Here is a 22,146-nt window from a genome sequence, read left to right on the forward strand (position 1 = left end):
ACCTACTATAGAAGGTGCAAAACTTGACCTACTCTTGGGAAATAAGGCAGGGAAGGTGACTGAGAGGTCAGTGGGGGAGCACTTTGGGGCCAGAGACCATAATTCTACTTGTAGTCTATCCTTTTGATTTTTAAAACATCTAAAATTGAAGTTCTAAATTGGAGAAAGGCCAATTTTGATGGTATTAGGGAAGAACTTTCATAAGCTCATTGGAGGCAGATGTCCCCAGGGAAACGGACGGCTGGAAAATGGGAAGCCTCCAGAAATGAGATAGCAAGAATCCAGAGAAAGTATATTCCTGTCAGGGTGAAAGGGAAGGCTGGTGGGTATAGGGAATGCTGGATGACTAAAGGAATTAAGGGTTGGGTTAAGAAAAACAAGGAAGCATATGTCAGGTCACAGAATACCCATGGGATCTCCGACATCAGGGTTCTTACCAGAGGCAATAATGCTGACACTCAAAAGAAACAGCTCTACCAACCATCCAATCCAAACTTTGGGTCTGCTACGTGGATGACACCTTTGTCATCACTAATAAAACAAATTAGAGGAAACCTTTAAGACCATCAATAATACCCTTACTGGCATAAAATTCATTAGAGTAAAACAACAACAAACTGCCATTTCGAGATGCTGCAGTAGAGCGAACAGCTAATGGGGAATTTCAAATCAACATCTACAGGAAAACAATACACACAGGCCAAATTATAAACTACAGAAGCAATCATTCCAACATCCACGAATGAAGCTGCACTGGATCATTACTTCAATGAGCCACACACTGCAGCACAGAGGACCTACGAACAGCAGAGGAAAATTACCTATACAGTATATTCAAAATGAGCAGGTATCCAACGAACACAGTCCACTGATTTCTCAGCAATAAACCCAAACAAGCAGACAAAACACGACCAGAAACCCTGGCCACTCTCCCCTACATCAAAGACAGCTCGGAAATGATTGCCAAACTACACAGACCCCTTGGCATTATGGTAGCCCACAAACCCACCAAACACACAAAAACAGCAACTAATGAAATTGAAGGACAAGGATATAGACAAGTAAAACTAACATCATTTACAAAATACTTTGTAAGAACTGTTAACAGACATTACATTGGACAAACAGGCAGAAAACTAGCCAATGGGATACATGAACATAACTAGCCACAAAAATACATGACCCACTCTCACTAGTATCCTTATATACAGATGAGGAAGGACACCACTTTGACTGGGATAAACATCCATCCCAGAACAAGCCAAAGAGAAACACGTGAGAATTCCTGGAGCTCTTATCAACAAACACATTGACTTGGATCACATTTACCACTTTGAGAAAAACAACAGGAAATGACATCACCACAGAAAATGGCGTCACCAACCCAAGGAAGCCTAAACACAAATAAAAAGCAGGCCATACCACCAGTTTTTCATCTGGAGGCTCACTGAAGATGTTATCTAGTATGGTGATGAAATATCTGAAACCAAATCTTGCAGCTCAGTGAGCAAACCTGCATCCAGAACCTCAACCCGAGCTACAAATCTACTCAAAACTCACCAATCTCTTGAGATGTTACAGTCCATCGGAATTTATCTCCAGCTCCTGCAGCACCTCTCTTTAAATAGATCTGTCGGAGAAGTTAGCCCAATAAAGCAGAGAGCCCACAAAGTCAGTTCCAGTGAAATTGACAAGCAGTTTATTACAAACTATATCACTGGAAGAGAAATTGACAAGGCTGACATAGAACAGTTTCTGGATCAGTGATGCTGGAAGAGCACAGCAATTCAGGCAGCATCCGAGGACAGGCAAAATCGACGTTTCGGGCAAAAGCCCTTCATCAGGAATAAAAGAAACAGTGTCCAGGTAAATCAAGAGTTCTCTTCCTCAAGCTGAGGAAGAAGCAAGTTTTTATAATAATCTTGTACAATAAAGCTAATTAGAAATGGGGAAAATACAATGTATCTGGAAATGGAGTAATCCAGTTACATTGATGCTAATTGAAAAAGAGTTATCGGATGAGTGTCCTGATTCTCGATACAATGCAACATTCTGACAGTGTCAACGGGTCCGGAACTTCCATTCCTCTTCGCAAGTAGGTGCTAATGCTTCCTCTGAAATGGTAAGGTTTCTTGTCTTGTCCTGGGAGCAATGCTCTTGGTGGTGCCTCTCGGTCTGACTGTTCTTCGTGTGGCTTTGGTACTGCTGAGTTGTGAAACTGTTCTTGGGGCTTTGGGATAGCTGTGTTGCTCTGACATTCTTAGTGGGTGCTAGGAAGTGTATTCCCTTGTCTGCGAGTGTTGTCAAGTTTCGCTTGTCAGCCTGTTTGGTCCCTGTTGAGGCATTCCGGGTGTTTTTGGTATAGTTTGGCCAAGTTTGCTTTCCCATGTTCTGTGGGGCTTATTATGGGTTGGCAGATCTTTTCCCACTAGATTGTAATTTAATATTTCCTCTTAATCAGAAGTGTTATATTTTACACTTGCTCTGTAAAATTCTATTCTGAATAGTCACAGATTCTATTCTGTGGCTTTAGCAAAATAAAGTTGATTACTTTAACAGCGCAAAACGATATTGTGGCTGTTTTTAAACCAGGCAAAACCTTGACCTCTGCAGCTTAACAAGGTATAAAATTCCATAATTTAAATGCAGTTAAATTTACCATTGTGAAGTCACGTAATCAAGTCTCCTTGCAGGTGGCCGTGGCAGTAACCACCAGCCTTGCACTACAGATTAAAAGACTCATCTTTAAGATTAGAACATTTTATGGGTAGGATAAATTTCAATACTTTTATGTGGTGCAATTCTCAGACAATCTGTCTTTGTAAGCTTGTTGCACAACAGTTTCACAGTCCAGCCTCAACAAGCGGTCCACGAAATGTTGATTCTCTGGCTGACTGACTTCAGAGGAAGCATCTGACAAATTACTGTTAATTCCAATAACATGATTATATCTGCCATTCTTATTGACTGTGAACAGTCCATTAAATATACATGTACATACGTGCAAAAACTTATTTTTAACCAACTTATAACAATAAATATTAGGAAAAGCAAATTACCCAAAATTGACCACTTGGCCACTCCATGACAAATATTTCCTCCTGTCTTTAAAATATTGATTCATTACAATGCTCTGCATCCTGTCAATTAGTCAGATAGTAACAGCAATGATGTAGATTTATTTTATTCCACGAGTTCTAATTTTGCTCACAAGTCTGTTGTGAATCACTCTGTCAATTTCCTTTTGAAAGTTTGGTACACTACATCAACAGCACATGGGAGATCCATCTTCTCTGTTACCGCTTTGATAACACCAAGAAAGTAATGAGACAATATTTCCTTAAGGTTATGCTGTCTTTTCTTAATTAGCCAGCTGTTCTCCATGTGAGAATTTGTTTAACCCAAATTAATGTTTCCAAGTTTCAAAATGAATGAAACTCACCTAATGCCAGTGTAATGTTTCTAGATCCTCAATTTTCTAGTATCATTACAAAGTGTCAGAATTGATAACAGACTCTGCAATTTCTACTTGGATGCATCTTCTACAGTTTCAGTTGATAATTAACTTTAACAATAGAAAACATTCTATACCGCCTCCTGATGAATCATTAACCACTCCAGTGTCTGACTGAACAACAAAATCCAAAGTCTGTAGTCACTTTTCAACTCGCTGATGTTTCACAAATGGGTAACTGAGGGGATCTCTTGTCACAATGGGAACAAGGAAATGGCCTCTCTCCAGTGTGAACTCGCTGGTGAACTGTGAGTTGAGATGATCTTTTGAACCCAGACCTACAGTGAGAGCATCTAAATGGTCTTTCGTCAGTGTGAACACGTTGATGGAACATCAAGTCCCCAGAACTTTTATAGCACTTCCCACAGTCTGGGCACTTAAAAGATCTCTCTTCATTGTGAACATGCTGGTGTCTCAGTAGGTCAGATGAGACCGTAAATCCTCTCCCACACTCAGAGCAGGTAAATGGCCTCTCCCCTGTGTGGACTCGCTGGTGTGACAGTAAACTGGATAACTGAGTGAATCCTTTCCCACACACAGAGCAGATGAATGGCCTCTCTCCAGTGTGAACCCGTTTATGTTTTATCAGGTTGGATGAGTGAGTGAACCCCTTCCCACACTCAGTGCAAATAAATGGCCTCTCCCCAGTGTGAACACGGTGATGTTCCAGCAGGTGGGTTGACTGAGTGAATCCTTTCCCACACTGAGAGCAGGTGAATGGTCTCACCCCTGTGTGGACTCGCTGGTGTTTCAGGAGATGAGTTGATTGAGTGAATCCTTTCCCACATCTGGTGCAGGTGAATGGCCTCTCCCCAGTGTGACTGCGCCTGTGCATTTCCAGCTTTGAAGGGGATTTAAATCCCTTCCCACAGTCCCCGCATTTCCACGGTTTCTCCCCAGCATGATTGCACTTATGTTTCGACAGACCAGATGATTGCCTGAAACCTCGTCCACACAAAGAACACACATACAGTTTCTCCTGACACTGAATGGTTCTTTTTCTTTCCATGCTCAACATCCAATGCTATTCAGGTACTGGTAAATTGGACAACTCGGTCAGATCCTGATGTGATGTTTGTTTCAGACTCCAAACTGTAGAGATCTTTTCTTAATACCCTGTGAAACTGATTTAAATAGAAAGGGTGAATGAGACAAAAACCATAAAAACACAAAGGTGGATTGTGAAATTGAGCTGAACGAAACAGACAATTTGTGAGGCTAGCCCTTGGAAAAAGTGACCATGAAAGCTTCTGATTGATAAAAGCCCAAATGATTAACAAAGGTCTATCAGGGAAAGGATCTTGCCACCTGTCTGGTCTTACACAAGCCTTTGGTGGCTCTGGGAGGAGAAGAAGAGAGAAGTAGGAGCAATGGATCTTACACATCTACAACTTGATCAGAACTTTGACAATATCCCAAACTCCCTGTACAAGTATCAGAATGTAGCTTTTCTGTGAACACTATAACCTCCAAGTTCATGCGCAAGTCTCACAGCATCCTAAATGAGCAGAAATTTCCAATATTTAAATATTGAGAAAGCTTATGCTTCTGACTTCAATCCCTGCACTCTCTCACCAGGTACTACATTCCTCATTGGTTCAGCCTTAGAAAGACACTCGAGTGTTCACAACAAAGGTGAAATATTTCACCGAGTAGAGCTTCCAACCATACATCCCCATCATCAGGACCACCTATTTCCACCTCACCTGACTTCATGTAGTTTTAACACATCTGTCGCTCACCCATTCCTTTCTTACCTCTCAAATATGTGAACACACTCTCAGCAGGCCTCACTGTTGCTACCACTCTGTAACCTTGAGTGCATCCAAATCTCTGCAGCTCATGTGCTGACTCACACCAAGTCCAGTTAACCCATCATCCCTGTACTCAGCGACCTACAAAAGCTACTGTTTTAAAAAGCACTAACATTTTATATTGTTGTTCTCATTTTCCTTCCTGGTAATCATTATATCTGTTTCTGTGTTCCCTTCCAGTCACAGAAAGCTTAGATATTCCTTCTTTTAGAAAGCATTGGAGCTGTGCCACTGAATTTATCAGGGTAGAATTAGATCAATTTCTGGTGACATGGATATAAACTGAGATGACAGCAGACAAGTGAAGATGGCAACCAGACTTTGGATGATGTTATTGAATGACAGAGCAGATCTGATGGACCATATTGTCTGGTTCTGCTCTGAATTCTTACAGTCCTATCTTTGCAACTCAACTAATTCCACCTCTTCTAGCATTCCAGATGTTCATTGCTCTATGGTTATTGGTCTTCTTTTACCTGCCAATGCCATAACTCTGGTATTTCCTTCCAAAACATCATCTGCTCCCCACATTATTATCCTTCCTTAAGATATTCAGTGAAACCAATCAGACACCAGTGTTATTCATCTGCCTCAGTATTGCTTCTGTATCTCTATTCCAGATATTGCAATATTTTGTTATGTGAGCAATTCATTATACATACAAACGCGTGATACTGACAGACATAGACAGCAGAAGTTAGAAAATGTTGGGGAGGATATTAAGGAGGACAGAGGTGAAACACAGTAATGAATGGACATGGATTCAGATCCACAATAATGGAGTTACACTAGCCCAGAGTCAAGGAATTTATCAGATCTAACAGACCACAGTGCTAAAACTTCTAAATTGTAGACAAATGGTCAAAAATAACTCCTCTGAAACAATATCAACTTTCAATTTTGTAACCTCCTGCCAGTTGCTGAAAAAAAAATCAGAAATACTGGAATCAGAGAAAAATCTCACAGTTAAGAAAATCCCCAGGGAGTGATGGCAGTCAATGTTACTCCTTGGAGAATGAGACTGAGGAGTTAACAGTGGGAAATACAGAAATAACAGAGACACAAACAAGATTTAGCCTCAGTTCTCATGAGGGAGGACACTAGTACAGATAGTTCCAGGTGATACAGATGTTATAGCAGGTGATGCAGATGTTATAGAAAAGGGAGCATCTTAGAACGATCACCATTATGAGGGAAAAAAGTACTGAGCAAACTATTGGGATTGAAGGCAGACAATTCGCTGAAGTCTGATGGTTAACATCTTAGGTCTTGGGGAAAGTGACAGGACAGACACTGGTTATAACTTTCCAAAATTCCCTGGATATTAGAAGTGTTCCACAAGAATGGAAAGTGTTAATATAACACCTTATTCAAAAAAGGAGGGAGGCTGAAATTAATTTAAAAAAAGCTAACATGTCTCATTAGGAAATTGTTGCAATCCATCATTAAGAAAGTCATAATAAGACAGTTGGAAAGCCAGAACATAATTCATCAGAGTCAACATACTTTTATGAAGATCAAACAGAGTTTGACTGATCCGCTAGAGAGCTTTGAAGAAGTACCAAGCAAACTAGATAACGGGGATCCTGCAGATGCTGTACATCTGGACTTCCAGATTGCACTTCATAAAGGTATCACACAATAGGTTAGTACATAAGGTAAGATCACATGGGGTTCATGATTGTTTATTATCTTGGATGGAGGATTGGCGAATGAACAGAAAGCAGAAATCAGTGGAAAGGGTTCTTTTGTGGCTGGCAAGTTATAACTAATGGTGTGCCAAGGGTTTCATCCACAGAAGCTAACTATTTAGTGCATATAATTCATGACCTGGATGCAGGTACAGAAGGTACTATTAGCCAAACACGCAATGAATATTAAAATGGGTGGCAAGATAAGTTGCAATAAATAAATAAGAAACACACAAATGGTCATGGATAAATTAGGTGAATGGGCTAAAATATGGTAGATGAAATTTAATGTGGATAAGTGTGGGTTTGTCCATTTTGGAAGAAGGAATAAAAAGACAATTTATTACCTAAACGGAGAGAAAATTCAGGGTGCTAGTCTGCAGAAAAATCTATATGACCTCACGCATGAAATCGCAGAAAATGAGTCTGCAGGTACAGCAAGTAATAAGGACTCTACCCCCGACAACTCACTGTGGCAAGGAACTCTAAAAGTCTCATGATCCTCTGAGCGAACACTTTCCTTCTCTTCCGAGTCTTAAACTGGCATCCTTAATCTGAGACCATGCCCTCTCATTCTAGACTCTCCCAAGAGGGAAACATTCTCCCTTATTTATATTGTCAAGCCCCTTAAAAATTGTGTATGTTTCAATTAGATTAGATTACTTAATTACAGTGTGGAAACAGGCCCTTCGACCCGCCGAAATGCAACACACCCAGACCCATTCCCCTATATTTACCCCTTCACCTAATACTACGGGCAATTTAGCATGGCTAATTCACCTAACCTGCACATTTTTGGACCGTGGGAGGAAACCGGAGGACCCGGAGGAAACCTACGTAGTCACAGGGAGAATGTGCAAATTCCACACAGTCACCCTGAGACGGGAATTGAACCTGGGTCTCTGGTGCTGAGGGGCAGCAGTGCTAACCACTGTGTCACCGTGCCTCTTTCTTCTACACTCCACTGGGTAGGGTACCCAAGCTGGGTAGCCTCATAAGGTAATTCCTCCAACCAGGGAGCATCCTAGAGAACCTTCTCTAAACTGCGTCTAATGCAACAATATATTTTCTTTACTGTGGGCAGTTTTGGCTTGATTATTAATCTTGATGTGGTCTCACCAGCACCTTGTGCAGTTGCAGTAAAACTTCCTTACTACAACCTTTTGAAATAAGGGCCAACATTTTATTAGCTTTCCTGATTATCTGCTGCATATTTGTACCAGCTTCCCATATTACATGCACAAATACAAATCTCTATATTGCAGCTTTTGTAATGTTTTTCCATTTAAATGATAATTCGTTTTTTTGTTCTGCCTTCCACAACGAACAACTTCATATTTTACCACATCATCCTCCATTTGACAAGTTTTTGCCCACTGATATCATCATTCAACATCTCTCTGTAAATGTTTCTATCCCCTTCAAAGCCTGGCATCTGCAAATTTTGCTGCAGTGCATTCACTTCCTTCCTCCAAGTTATTTACATTGTAAAACAGTTGTGGTCCCAGCACTGCTCCCTGACGAGCTCCGCTGGTCACCGATCACCAGCCTGAGAAAGTACCCCTTATCACTACTTTCTGCCCCTCAGCCAGTTCTTTCACCAAGCCAATATACTACTCCCAACATCATGGGATCTTATCTTATAACTTTACCTTTTGCAAAATATCTTGTCAAATGTCTTTTGGAAATCTAAATGCACCACATCTACTGTTCCCCTCTTTTTCTGAAGAGGGCAAAGGGTGGTGGATTTAAAATAGGCAGGAGGAGAAAGTACTTCTCTCAAATGTCATGAATCTGTGGGAATCACTACCCCAGAATGAAGATATTGAGTAAATTTAAGGATGACATCTATGGATTTTTAATTAGCAATCAGCTGAAGGATTATGGAAAACATGCAGGAAAGTGGAGTTAATGCTAAGTTGATCACACTGAATGGCAGAGCAGGCTCAAGGGGCTGAATTATCCACACTTGTTCCTAGATCCTACGTTGCTAACTGCAGTAACTGACTCCATTTAATAATGCAATACCATCTCCTCATTTACATCCTCCATTGTTTTGCCTGAAGATCCTATATCCCGGAATGTTGAGTTGCCAACTGTTGATCTTGCTCAAATCCCAAGACCAATTTTTTAAAACATGTACACGCAAAATGGACTAAAAGCATCCTACAGAAATGTTTGTTCTGATAGCAGTTATTACATCATATGCATGACTTCCATTCGCAAAGTGATCATTCCAATAATCTACCACTCCATACAATCAGAAATTCCTGAACCTGACTGGGTTTCAAAGGCCTCAGCATTAAACTCAGCAGCTCTTCTACCATCACCATTCCAACTAAAACTGTTACATCATCAGGCTTAAACCCATCGGCTCTTCTATCTCCATTCCAGGTCAAACTAATTTAACAAATGCTTTCAAAACAGAAGTGGATAAACACCTGAAGTGAAAAAAAATGTTGTTGGGCTACAGTGAAAGGAAGGGAAGTGAAATTGACTGATTTGCACTGACAGGCAGCCAGCAGGGCTGTGAGAAATCATTCCACGAATCTGTGAAAAAAGATCTAAATTGGGAGATGGCGTAAACCTTAGGAAACAACAATGCACTGCTGCAAATCAGCTTTTAATTGGTGGTTTGTGTTTCTAAGAGAAAGTGAGGACTGCAGATGCTGGAGATCAGAGCTGAAAAATGTGCTGCTGGAAAATCGCAGCAGGTCAGGCAGCATCCAAGAAGCAGGAGAATCGACGTTTCGGGCATAAGCCCTTCTTCAGGAAAGTTTGTGTTTCTAGACCTGGTTCTATGGACAATCCTTGGAATAAAACAAGAAAAATACTGCAGATGTTGAACATCTGAAACAAAAAAAAAATGAAATATCAGAGAATTCAGCAGAGTATTTGTACAGAAGGCAACAGTTAACATACAAGGGCATGCAGAATGAATATGATGAGTGAAAATAGTACAAATTATGATGCTTTACATTAGCTCAGCAGGGGACGATAAATAATTGCTAGTTCAGGAAAACAATTCTTGACCTTGGGAAGATAAAGATGATGAATCAGCAGCACATAATCAGGAGATGGATAGCAATGAAAAGCTCATTTAAATCACATTTGGTAACAATAATAATATAATACAAGAAAATTAAAATACACCTGGCATTAAAGCAAAGTAACTTACACAATGGCAAAGAGATGATCATGATGAGAAGAGCAAAACAAAACTGTACAATAAACCGAGAGTGATACAATGAGAACACAGCATAAAAAGCTTAACTTATGAATGGACCATCAATAATACTCACTTCTGAAGCAATTTTATTGATTTCAAATTTAATATCTCCTGCTAGATGTTGCAGTTGGAAAAGGTAGAACTGTAGCTAAATAAAAATCCCCAAGTTTACAAAGATAGTCAGCTCATTGTAAAATGAGATTACAAAAATGATAATGTCAATTAAATTTGAAATTCGGGGAGACAAACGTTTCCCTTAGCTGGAGTTTGCCATATGTAAATCTTTGCTTTCTAAACCCCATTGAAAGGAGTTTCCAAAATCACATCATTGTTTTACAGACAAGGAATTTTAATTGCAAGCTTAGGTCGGAGACACTGTGGTGGAAGAAAGATTTGAGAGAGGAGCTCAAGTTTAGAATACATTGTATTAAGTACATAAATATAAGCTACAGGATGAAGCTGTGTTTCCTGCTACGTGATCCTTCTCCTGGAATGACCAGTGAAGTTTTTGTATTGAGGTTGAGAGTGATGTTGTATCAATGTAAGCTTTTCAGGTTTTATTTTTAAGTTGACAGCAATCCTCACTGTTCCTGCTTTAGTGTTCTCTGGTGATTTGATCTTATGCACATTCTCAGGTCACTTTGCTTGACTAAGAGGAGGAATAGTCCCATGACGGATCCTGAAGGACAACTGTTTACATTCCTACGTCTGTGTAAAATCAGCAGCATGACCATTGAACCCATTAACATCAAATGTCCTCTAAGGCACTTTACTGAAGTTACATGTCTTCAAAGAAATTATGTCTGTCACTGTTCCAAACTATTTCCTGAATTTTCAAGAACAATCATCATCACAGCATTGACCAAAATCCACCTGCCACTAGTTTACAATTCAAGTCCCAAATGTTACACATTTTTAATCACAACTAACTTTTTTTGTTTCTTTGCCATTCATGAAGTTCTGGAAATGTTTGCCCTACCATTTGACTGTCTGAAATACTGTATCTCTTTTTCAAAAAGTAGCTACAATTTTCCATGCCAAACTTTGACTCCATTATATCTGACATGGGTGGTTCTGGAAAGGCTGATGCAAACATATTCAAAAGTAACTTTCAAAAGGAAATTTTGAATATATTTGCAAAGGAATTATTCTAAAAGAAAGAAAGATAACAAAAGAGGAACTACTGGACAGTTGTTTCAAATAGCTGACACAATAGGCCAAATGGCCTTGTTCTCCTTTCAAATTACATTACTGCAGGAATTTCACTCAAGTTGATCCAAATCAATGCAATTACATGCGAAGTAGCTGTTTGAGCTATCAGCATTTGGAAATTTAACAACAGCTATGTTAACCAATGCTATGGCCAAGCTTTAGATATGGAAGGTCACTTTTTCATGATATGAATTTTTTTCAGAATCACTAGATTGCAGAATTGACTTCTGCTTCAGAACCTGATCACAGTTATCAGTTAGGTAAAAATAATGACTGCAGATGCTGGAAACCAGATTCTGGATCAGTGGTGCTGGAAGAGCACAGCAATTCAGGCAGCATCCAACGAGCAGCAAAATCGACGTTTCGGGCAAAAGTCCTTCATCAGGAATAAAGGTAGAGAGCCTGAAGCATGGAGAGATAAGCTAGAGGAGGGTGGGGGTGGGAGAGAGTAGCATAGAGTACAATAGGTAAGTGGGGGAGGAGATGAAGGTGATAGGTCAGGAAGAGGGTGGAATGGATAGGTGGAAAAGGAGCTAGGCAGGTCTGACAAGTCCGGACAAGACAAGGGCACAGTGTGGAGCTGGAAGTTTGAAACTAGGATGAGGTGGGGGAAGGGGAAATGAGGAAGCTGTTGAAGACCACATTGATGCCCTGTGGTTGAAGTGTTCCGAGGCGGAAGATGAGGCGTTCTTCCTCCAGGCGCCTGGTGGTGAGGGAGCGGCGGTGAAGGAGGCCCAGGACCTCCATGTACTCGGCAGAGTGGGAGGGGGAGTTGAAATGTTGGGCCACGGGGCGGTTTGGTTGATTAGTGCGGGTGTCTCGGAGATGTTCCCTGAAGCGCTCTGCTGGGAGGCGCCCAGTCTCCCCAATGTAGAGGAGACTGCATCGGGAGCAACGGATACAATAAATGATATTAGTGGATGTGCAGGTAAAACTTTGGATGTGGAAGGCTCCTTTAGGGCCTTGGGAGGGAGGAGGTGTGGGCACAGGTTTTACAGTTCCTGAGGTGGCAGGGGAAACTGCCAGGATGGGAGGGTCCGTCGTAGGGGGGCGTGGACCTGACCAGGTAGTCACAGAGGGAACGGTCTTTGCGGAAGGCGGAAAGGGGTGGGGAGGGAAATATATCCCTGGTGATGGGGTCTTTTTGGAGGTGGCGGAGGTGGCTCTGGTTTCCTCCCACAGTCCAAAGATGTGCAGGTAAGGTGAATTGGCCATGCTAAATTGCCCGTAGTGTTAGGTAAGGGGTAAATGTAGGGGTATGGGTGGGTTGCGTTTCGGCGGGTCGGTGTGAACTTGTTGGGCCGAAGGGCCTGTTTCCACACTGTAATGTAATCTAATCTACAAAAAAGAAGGCTTATGTTAGGATGAGATGAGATGTGAAGGCTCAGTTAGGGTGCTTGAGGGTTACAAGGTAGCCAGGAAAGACCTAAAGATAGAGCTCAGAAGAGCCAGGAGGAGACATGAGAAGTTGTTGGCGGATAGGATCAGGGCAAACCCTAAGGCTTTCTATGGGTATTTAAGGAATAAAAGAATGACAAGAGTAAAATTAGGGCCAATCAAGGATAGTAGTGGGAAGTTGTGTGTGGAGTCAGAGGAGATAGAGGAAGCACTAAATAAATATTTTTCAACAGTATTCATTCTAGAAAACGACAATGTTGTCGAGGAGAACACTGAGATGCAGGCTTCTAGACTGGGGGTGATTGAGGTTAACAAGGAGGAGGTATTAGAAATCCTGCAGAGTGTGAAAATAGATAAGTCCCCTGGCCGGATGGGATTTATGCTAGGATCATTTGGGAAGCCAGGGAGGAAATTGCCAAGCCTTTGGCATTGATCTTTAAATCATCATTGTCTACAGGAATAGTGCCAGAAGACTGTTCAAGAAAGGGGAGTAGAGACAATGCTGGTAATTATAGACCAGGGAGCCTTAAGTTGTTAGTAAAGTGTTGGGAAAGGTTATAAGAGATAAGATTTATAATCATTTAGAAAAGAATACTTTGATTAGGGACAATCAGCACAGTTTTGTGAAGTGTAGGTCGTGCCACACAAACCTTATTCAGTTCTTTGAGAAGGTGACCAAACAGGTAGATGAGAGTAAACTGGTTGATGTGATGTATATGGATTTCAGTAAGGCATTCGATAAGGTTCCCCACAGTAGGTTATTGTACAAAATGTGGAGGAATGGGATGGTGGGAGACAAAGTAGTTTGGATCAGTAATGGGCTTGCTGAAAGTAGATAGAGTGTGGTGGTTGATGGGAAATGTTCATCCTGGAGTCCAGTTACCAGTGGTGTACCACAAGGGTCAGTGTTGAGTCCACTGCTGTTCGTCATTTTTATAAACGACCTGGGTGAGGGCGTAGAAGGGTCGGTTAGTAAATTTGCAGACGACACTAAGGTCGGTGGAGTTGTGGATAGTGACGAAGGATGTAGTAGGTACAGAGAGATATAGATAAGCTACAGAGCTGGGCTGAGAGGTGGCAAATGAAGTTTAATGCAGACAAGTGTGAGGTGATTCACTGTGGTCGGATTAATTGGAATGCAAAGTATTGGGCTAATGGTAAGATTCTTGGTAGTGTAGATGGGCAGAGAGATCTCGGTGTCCAGGTACACAGATCCTTGAAAGTTGCCACCCAGGTTGACAAGGTTGTTAAGGCATACAGTGTTTTAGCTTTTATTAATAGAGGGATCGAGTTCCGGAACCAAGAGGTTATGCTACAGCTGTACAAAACTCTAGTGTGGCCGCACTTGGGGTATTGTGTGCAGTTCTGGTCACCATATTATAAAAAGATAGTGGAAGCTTTGGAAGGGTGCAGAGGAGATTTACTCGGATGTTGTCTGGTATGGAGGCTGTTTTCGTTAGAGAGAAGAAGGTTGAGAGGTGACTCAATAGAGACATATAAGATAATCAGAGGGTTAGATAGGGTGGACAGGGAGAGCCTTTTTCCAAGAATGGTGACCCCGGGAGCACGAGGGGGCATCGGACAGATGTCAGAGGTAGTTTCTTTACTCAGAGAGTAGTAAAGATATGGAATGCTTTGCCTGCAACGGTAGTAGATTCGCCAAGTTTAAGTGCATTTAAATCATCATTGGACAAGCATATGGATGTACTTGGAATTGTATAGGTTAGATGGGCTTCAGATTGATATGACAGGTCGGCGCAACATCGAGGGCTGAAGGGCCTGTACTGTGCTGCAATGTTCTATGTTAGATAAGTGTGAGGTACTGCATTGTGGAAAAGCAAATCAGAGCAGGAATTATACACTTAATACTAAGGTCCGCAGGAGCATTGCTAAACAAACAGAACTGGCGTGCAGGTTCACAGTTCCTTGAAAGTGGTGTCGCAAGTGGGTGGCTCAGTGGTTAGCACTGCTGCCTCACAGCGCCAGGGACCCAGATTCAATTCCAGCCTCAGGCAACTGTCTGTGTGGAGTTTGCACGTTCGCCCAGTGTCTGCGTGGGTTTCCTCCGGGTGCTCCAGTTTCCTCCTACAGTCCAAAGATGTGCAGGTTAAGTGAATTGCCCATAGTGTTAGGTGGATTAGTCAGGGGTAAAAAAGCGAATGGGTCTGGGGGGTTGCTCTTCGGAGGGTCGGTGTGGACTTGTTCGGCTGAAGGGCCTGTTTCCACACTGTAGGTAATTGAATCTAAAAATCTAAAAATAAACTAGACTGGACAGTGAAGGCGGCATTTGGTATGCTTGCCTTTATTGGTCAGTACATTGAGTGCAAGAGCTGAGAGGTCATATTGTGGCTTTTCAGGACATTGGCTGGGCAACTTTTGGGATATTGCATTCAAGTCTAGTCTCCCTGCGAGAGGAAAGATGTGAAATTTGAAAGGGTTCAGAAAATATTTATAAGTATTTTACTTAGGTTGGAGGATTTGAGTGACAGAGAGAAGCTGAATAGGCTGGGGAAATCTGCAAGTAGCAGCAGGTCAGGCAGCATCCAAGGAACAGGAGAATCGACGTTTCGGGCATGAGCCCTTCTTCAGGAATGAGGAAAGTGTGTCCAGCAGGCTAAGATAAAAGGTAGGGAGGAGAGACTTGGGGGAGGGGCGTTGGAAATGCGATAGGTGGAAGGAGGTCAAGGTGAGGGTGATAGGCTGGAGTGGGGTGGGGGCGGAGAGATCAGGAAGAAGATTGCAGGTTAGGAAGGCGGTGCTGAGTTCGAGGGATTTGACTGAGACAAGGTGGGGGGAGGGGAAATGAGGAAACTGGAGATATCCGAGTTCATCCCTTGTGGTTGGAAGGTTGCCAGGCAGAAGATGAGGCGCTCTTCCTCCAACCGTCGTGTTGCCATGGTCTGGCGATGGAGGAGTCCAAGGACCTGCATGTCCTTGGTGGAGTGGGAGGGGGAGTTTAAGTGTTGGGCTACGGGGTGGTTGGGTTGGAGGACCAGTGGGGTTCTGTCCTGGTGGCGGTTGGAGGGGCGGGGCTCAAGGGCAGAGGAGCGGGAAGTGGAAGAGATGCGGTGGAGGGCATCGTCGACTACGTCTGGCGGGAAGTGGCGGTCCTTGAAGAAGGAGGCCATCTGGGTTGTACGGTTTTGGAACTGGTCCTCCTGGGAGCAGATGCGGCGGATACAAAGGAATTGGGAATATGGGATGGCGTTATTACAGGGGGCAGGGTGGAAGGAGGTGTAGTCTCGGTAGCTGTGGGAGTCGGTCGGTTTATATTAAATGTCCATGTCGATTCGGTCACCCAAGATAGAAATTGAAAGGTCTAGGAAGGGGAGGGAGGAGTCTGAGACGGTCCAGGTGAATTTGAGGTCAGGGTGGAAGGTGTTGGTAAAGTGAATGAACTGTTCAACCTCCTCGTGGGAGCACAAGGCAGCGCCGATACAGTCATCGATGTAGCGGAGGAAAAGGTGGTGCCAGTGTAGCTGTAGAAGATGGACTGTTCCACATATCCTACGAAGAGGTAGGCATAGCTCGGGCCCATGCGGGTGACCATGGCTACTCCATTGGTTTGGAGGAAGTGGGAGGATTGGAAAGAGAAGTTGTTCAGGGTGAGGACTTGTTCAGGGTGAGGACCAGTTCAGTCAGTCGAAGGAGGGTGTCAGTGGAAGGGTACTGGTTGGTACGGCGGGAAAGGAAGAAGCGGAGGGCTTTGAGTCCTTCATGATGGGGGATGGAGGTGTACAGGGACTGGATGTCCATGGTGAAGATAAGGCGTTGGGGACCGGGGAAGCGAAAATCATGGAGGAGGTTGAGGGCATGGGTGGTGTCTCGAACGTAGGTGGAGAGTTCTTGGACTAAGGGGGACAGGACCGTGTCGAGGTATGAGAGATGAGTTCGGTGGGGCAGGAGCAGGCTGAGACAATGGGTCGGCCGGGGCAGTCAGGTTTGTGGATTTTGGGCAGGAGGTAGCATTAAATCTAAATTGGCAAAATAAAATACCAGACCTGAGGGTTTAGAACAGTTTAGACTTCAGCAAAGGTAGAAAAAGGGATTAGAGTCATAGAGGAAATGATTCCTTTGGTCCTACTCATCAGTGCCGACCAGATATCCTAAATTAATCTAGTCCTATTTGTCAGCATTTGACTCATATTCCTCTAAACCCTTCCTGTTCATATATCCATCCAGATGCCTCTGGCAGCTTATTCCATGCACGCACTACCTTCTGTGTGAAAATGTTGCCCGAGAGGCCCCTTTCTAAATCTTTCCCCTCTTACCTTAAACCTGTGCTTTCTCTTCGGAAATCTACAAGTAGAAAGTGAGAGCTGCAGATGCTGGAGATCAGAGCTGAAAATGTGTTGCTGGAAAAGCGCAGCAGCTCAGGCAGCATCCAAGGAACAGGAGAATCGACATTTCGGGCATAAGCCCTTCTTCAGGAATGAGGAAAATGTCCAGCAGGCTAAGATAAAAGGTAGGGAGGAGGGACTTGGGGGAGGGGCGTTGGAAATGCTGACCATACCATAATTTCACTTATTTGCCATAGCCTGACGATACATCCCCTATGGTTTCTATTCCAAACTGGGATGAATAACTTTAGTAGCTTGCACCCTTTCAACGTTTGCCATTTCCTATCTCCCATTTAAGTACTGGTACACAATTTATCACAGCAAGCTCATGCCTCATACCATTTTAATTTCCTTTATTTATTTACTTACAAGACCCTAGTCTCAGAAGGAATGACATTACTGTCCTTCAAATGAAAACTTTATCGTGTTCATAGGCCCATTCTCAATTAGATTGTCAATTATTCCTTTCTCATTACCCAATACCCAGTTGCTTTTTCAATAGAACATAGAACATTACAGCTCAGCACAGGCCCTTCAACCCTCAATGCTGCGCCGACCTGTGAAACCAATCTGAAGCCCATCTAATCCCCACTATTCCATTTTCATCCATGTTCTGGATTAGTGGTGCTGGAAGAGCACAGCAGTTCAGGCAGCATCCAAGGAGCTTTGAAATCGACGTTTCGGGCAAAAGCCCTAGTAAATCACATCTGAACCCTTTCCAAAGCTTCCACATCCTTTCTGTAATGTGGTGACCAGAATTGTATGCAATACTCCAAGTGAGCCACACCAGAGTTATGTACAGCTGGAGCATGACCTCGAGGCTCCGAAACTCAACCCCTCTACTAATAAAAGCTAACACACTGTATGCCTTCTTAACAACCCTATCAACCTGGATGGCAACTTTCAGGGATCTATGTACATGGACACTGAGATCTCTTTGTTCATCTACACTACCATTAGCCCAGTACTCTGCATTCCTGTTACTCCTTCCAAAGTGAATCACCTCACTTTTTCACATTAAACTCCATTTGCCACCCCTCAGTCCAGCTCTTCAGCTTATCTATGTCTCTGTAACCTACAAGATCCTTCAGCACGATCCACAACTCCACCAACTTTAGTGCCATCCGCAAGTTTACTAAGCTATCCTTCTGTGCCCTCATCCAGGTTACTTATAAACAGCAGTGGACCCAAACAGATCCAATGCATTGATTCATAAAACGACTTCTATATCCACTCTATGAATTCCTCTATCATATTGCTACCGATTTGATTTGCCCGATTTTTATGCAGATTAAAGTTCCCATAATTACAGCTATGTCCTTATTATTCACATCACTGAATTCCATTCCAATATCTTTCCCAATATTGCTACTGCATCTTGGGTTCTGTGCACAGTCGTACTGTTGTTTTCTGCCCATTGGTATTTTCAAGCTCAACTCATACTTCAGAGCCGATATCCTTGCTGCACTTAATGTCTTTTTTTTTAAAAAGGAGCAATGCTACCTACCTGCTTGACCTTATTGTCTGCACAACCTGGCCTCCTTAGGCAATGAACTGATTTAAGGAGGTCAATTCAGTAACTCTTCTCTCAATCATCTCCAATAAATTTACGGATGATGACGACGATGAAGAAAATTGCACACAGTATGAAAAGGTGCAATCTTACCAGTTTCTTGTAGAAATGAAATTGAGCATCCTTACATCCCCACCACTCTGTGGCCAACCACTTCAACACCCCCTCACACTTCCCCAAGGACATGCAAGTCCTGGGTCACCTCCACCACCAAATCCAATCCACCTGACACCTGGAGGAAGGATCTCTCATCTTCCGCCTTTGGACCATTCAACCACACAGCACCAACATAGGCTTTGCTAGTTTCCAAAACTAACCTCCCCCCACATCATCCCAGATCCAAACCTCCAACTTGGCACTGCCATCTTCCCATCTGCATCTACCTATCGCCTTCCGAGCTACCTTCCCCCTCCAGCCGCACCCCTCTGTCTCTCATCCCCATTCCCCCTCCACATTCTTGATGAAGGGCTTATATCCAACACATTGATTCTTCTGCTACTCGGACACTGCCTGATCTGCTGTGCTTTTCCAGTGCCACACTTTTTGACTCCTCCTTACATTTATGTTTAATTTCTGTCATAAAAAGGATAGCAGTCCATTAGCTTTCTTGATTACATGCTGTATCTGCATGAGGTTAAAAATCATACAACACCAAGCTATAGTCCAACAGGTTTATTTGGAAGCATTGTGTGTGTGGGAGTGGCATGGGGGTGTGCGAGTATGGGGAGAGAGGGCCATGTGTTGGGGAGGAAATGTGTGTGGGGCGTGGTGGTGGTAGTGTGGGGATGTGCACGTATGATGTCTTGAGGCATAGTATATTGGCAACACCAACCAGAGGCTATGGCAACGAATGAATGGACACCGCGCAACAATCAACAGACAGCAATTTTCTCTTCTAGTTGGAGAACACTTCAGTGATCCAGAACATTCAACCTCAGACCTTTGGGTGACCATCCTCCAAGATTACATTAGATTAGATTCCCTACAGTGTGGAAACAGGCCCTTCAGTCCAACAGGTCCACACCGGCCCACTGAAGAGTGGCCCACCCAGACTCCCCTCCCTCTGACTAATGCACCTAACACAATGGGCAATTTAGCATGGCCAATTCACCTGATTTGCGTATTTTTGGACTGTGGGAGAAAACCGGAGCACCCAGCGGAAACCCATGCAGGCACGGAGAGAATGTGCAAGCTCAAGGCTGGAATCAAACCTGGGTCCCTGCACTGTGAGGCAACAGTGTGCTAACCACTGAAATACCATGCCATCCAAGGCAGACTTAAGGACAGGCAACAATGCAAAGTGACCAAGCAGAGGCTGATAGCCAAGTTCAGTACCCATGGGTTGTCCACACTGCAGGTGACCCCACTGCACTACACACACACACACACACTCCTACAGACCCTCACACATACACCCTCATGCACACACCCTTTCCCAAACCCTTTTACACTCACACTCTCTCTTACAATCACTCATAACACCATCCCCCCGGCCCCGCGCGCACACACCCATCCAAGTACGTGGGATGAATTTGTAGTTGCAGAATTACATTTTATTTTGGTCAAAAAGCTTCATGAATCTGTGCAAGATTCTGTAAATTCCTTTTTTTAGATTAGAATCAGCCTGAACATTGGGGAACAGAAATAGTCTCACACAGGGCACCTCACACCTTCAATGCCTACATGACACCTATAGTTAAAGTTCACTTGAGAATGTAACTTTTTAAAAGTCCTGGGATTTAGATATGAAAGAACTGAAACCAACATGTTCACTCTAAAAGTTGGGCAGCATGGTAGCTCAGTGATTAGCACTGCTGCCTCACAGCGCCAGTCCCCCTCAGGCGAGTGTGGAATTTGCATATTCTCCCTGTGTCTGCGTGGGTTTCCTCCAAGTGCTCCAGTTTCCTCCCACAATTCAAAGTTACATGAATCGGCCATGCTAAATTGTCCACAATGTCATGTGCATTAGCCGGGGGTAAATATAGGATAAGGGAATGGGTTTACTCATCAGAGGATCAGTGTGGATCTGTTGAGCCTCTTTCCATACTGCAGGGAATCTAATCTAGTCAAGGGACTTAAACAATCCAGGTCTTTCTCAATATATCATTTCAGTTACATCACACTGTAAACTTTAGCTATAAATTCCGTGTCTCTCCAATCTACTAATCCGCAACCATCTGATGAAGGAGCATCTGGTACTTGCAAACAAACCTATTAGATTGTAACCTGGTGTTGTGCGATTTTTAACCTTGTACACACCAGTCCAACTCCAGTACTTCCAAATCATTTATCTGCATACTAACACTTTGTGACTCATGATTCAAATCCCTCTGTATATCAGAATTTTACAGTCATTCTCCATTTAAGTAATACCCTGCTCTTAGTTATTCTTCCTACCAAAGTGAATGACTTTACATTTTCCCACATTATATTCCATCTCAAATGTATTTTGCCCATTCATTAAACCTATCTATATATTTGTCCTTAAATCCTTATGGCTTCACCATAGCATATTTTACATCTTTTGTTGCCTTGCCTTAAATCCTCTAATTTATGAAAATTCTAAAAGATTTGGTAGTGTATTACGGTACACCCAACCAGTTACAAGACAGGCAAGAAACACGGGCGTAATCAACTTTTTTTTCCCCCAAAATAAGTGGTATTACACAGTCATCTCTGCTGACTGTGGAAACTAAGAACATCAATGATTAAATAGGAAAATTAGACCAGCCTGTGAAATAAACTTAGAGCTTTGGGGAAAGAGTACAGGAATGAAACATTCTGCACAGAAAGCTGATAGGCCAAATTACCTCTTTTCCAGACCATAATGAATCGAAGACTGATTTATGCAGCTTCTACTCATAATATAAGCTATGGGGCAAATCCCCCCAAGAATATCCACAGTCCCTCCTTCCTCAGGTGTCGGGCCCAAGCCTGGACACATCCTCCAGGGCTGCTCCGCACATGATTTCAAATCTCTCGCAGGTTTTTCCAGTGAAACCGATCTCGGAAATCTTTTCCAGCAGATCCAACAGCTTTCACAGTTCACGGTGACAGGAGTGACTCTGCTATATCTTTTGCGATATGCGCTTGGAAGGGATGATCTAGAAAATGCTTCCCATTCAATGCGCTATAAAAAGCATGAACAGAAAATCATCCTCCCGTTAGACCAAAAAACAATATGATAGCTAATTTACCTGTTTGGCGCATGCTCCACTCCCAGGCCCTTTTAGTTGTTCCCTCATTGGTTGGCGATTAATCTTGCCTATCGCTCATTCTGATTGGTTAGTCAGACAACCGTCCCACCTTCACCCTTGTTGGGTTGGACGTGCCATCCATCCATCACTCATCCACTAATTGGTTGGGTCATATTCC

At 43.1% G+C, this 22,146-nt stretch overlaps 1 pseudogene across 1 annotated transcript; it reads right to left on the reverse strand.

Annotated features, from left to right (window-relative positions):
• Positions 1-1,694: 1,694 nt before the first annotated feature.
• On the reverse strand, positions 1,695-21,928 carry LOC122548582 (uncharacterized; annotated as a pseudogene). Its single transcript, XR_015760748.1, has 2 exons — positions 21,582-21,928; positions 1,695-4,638 (listed from the first exon to the last, which is right to left on the reverse strand). The product of XR_015760748.1 is annotated as an uncharacterized LOC122548582 (transcript).
• Between the last annotated feature and the right edge of the window lie 218 nt (positions 21,929-22,146).

Source organism: Chiloscyllium plagiosum, unplaced genomic scaffold (assembly GCF_037043375.1).
Source record: "Chiloscyllium plagiosum isolate Xiang-an unplaced genomic scaffold, Cpla_swu_hap1 HiC_scaffold_21, whole genome shotgun sequence".
Classification (NCBI taxonomy): domain Eukaryota; kingdom Metazoa; phylum Chordata; class Chondrichthyes; order Orectolobiformes; family Hemiscylliidae; genus Chiloscyllium; species Chiloscyllium plagiosum.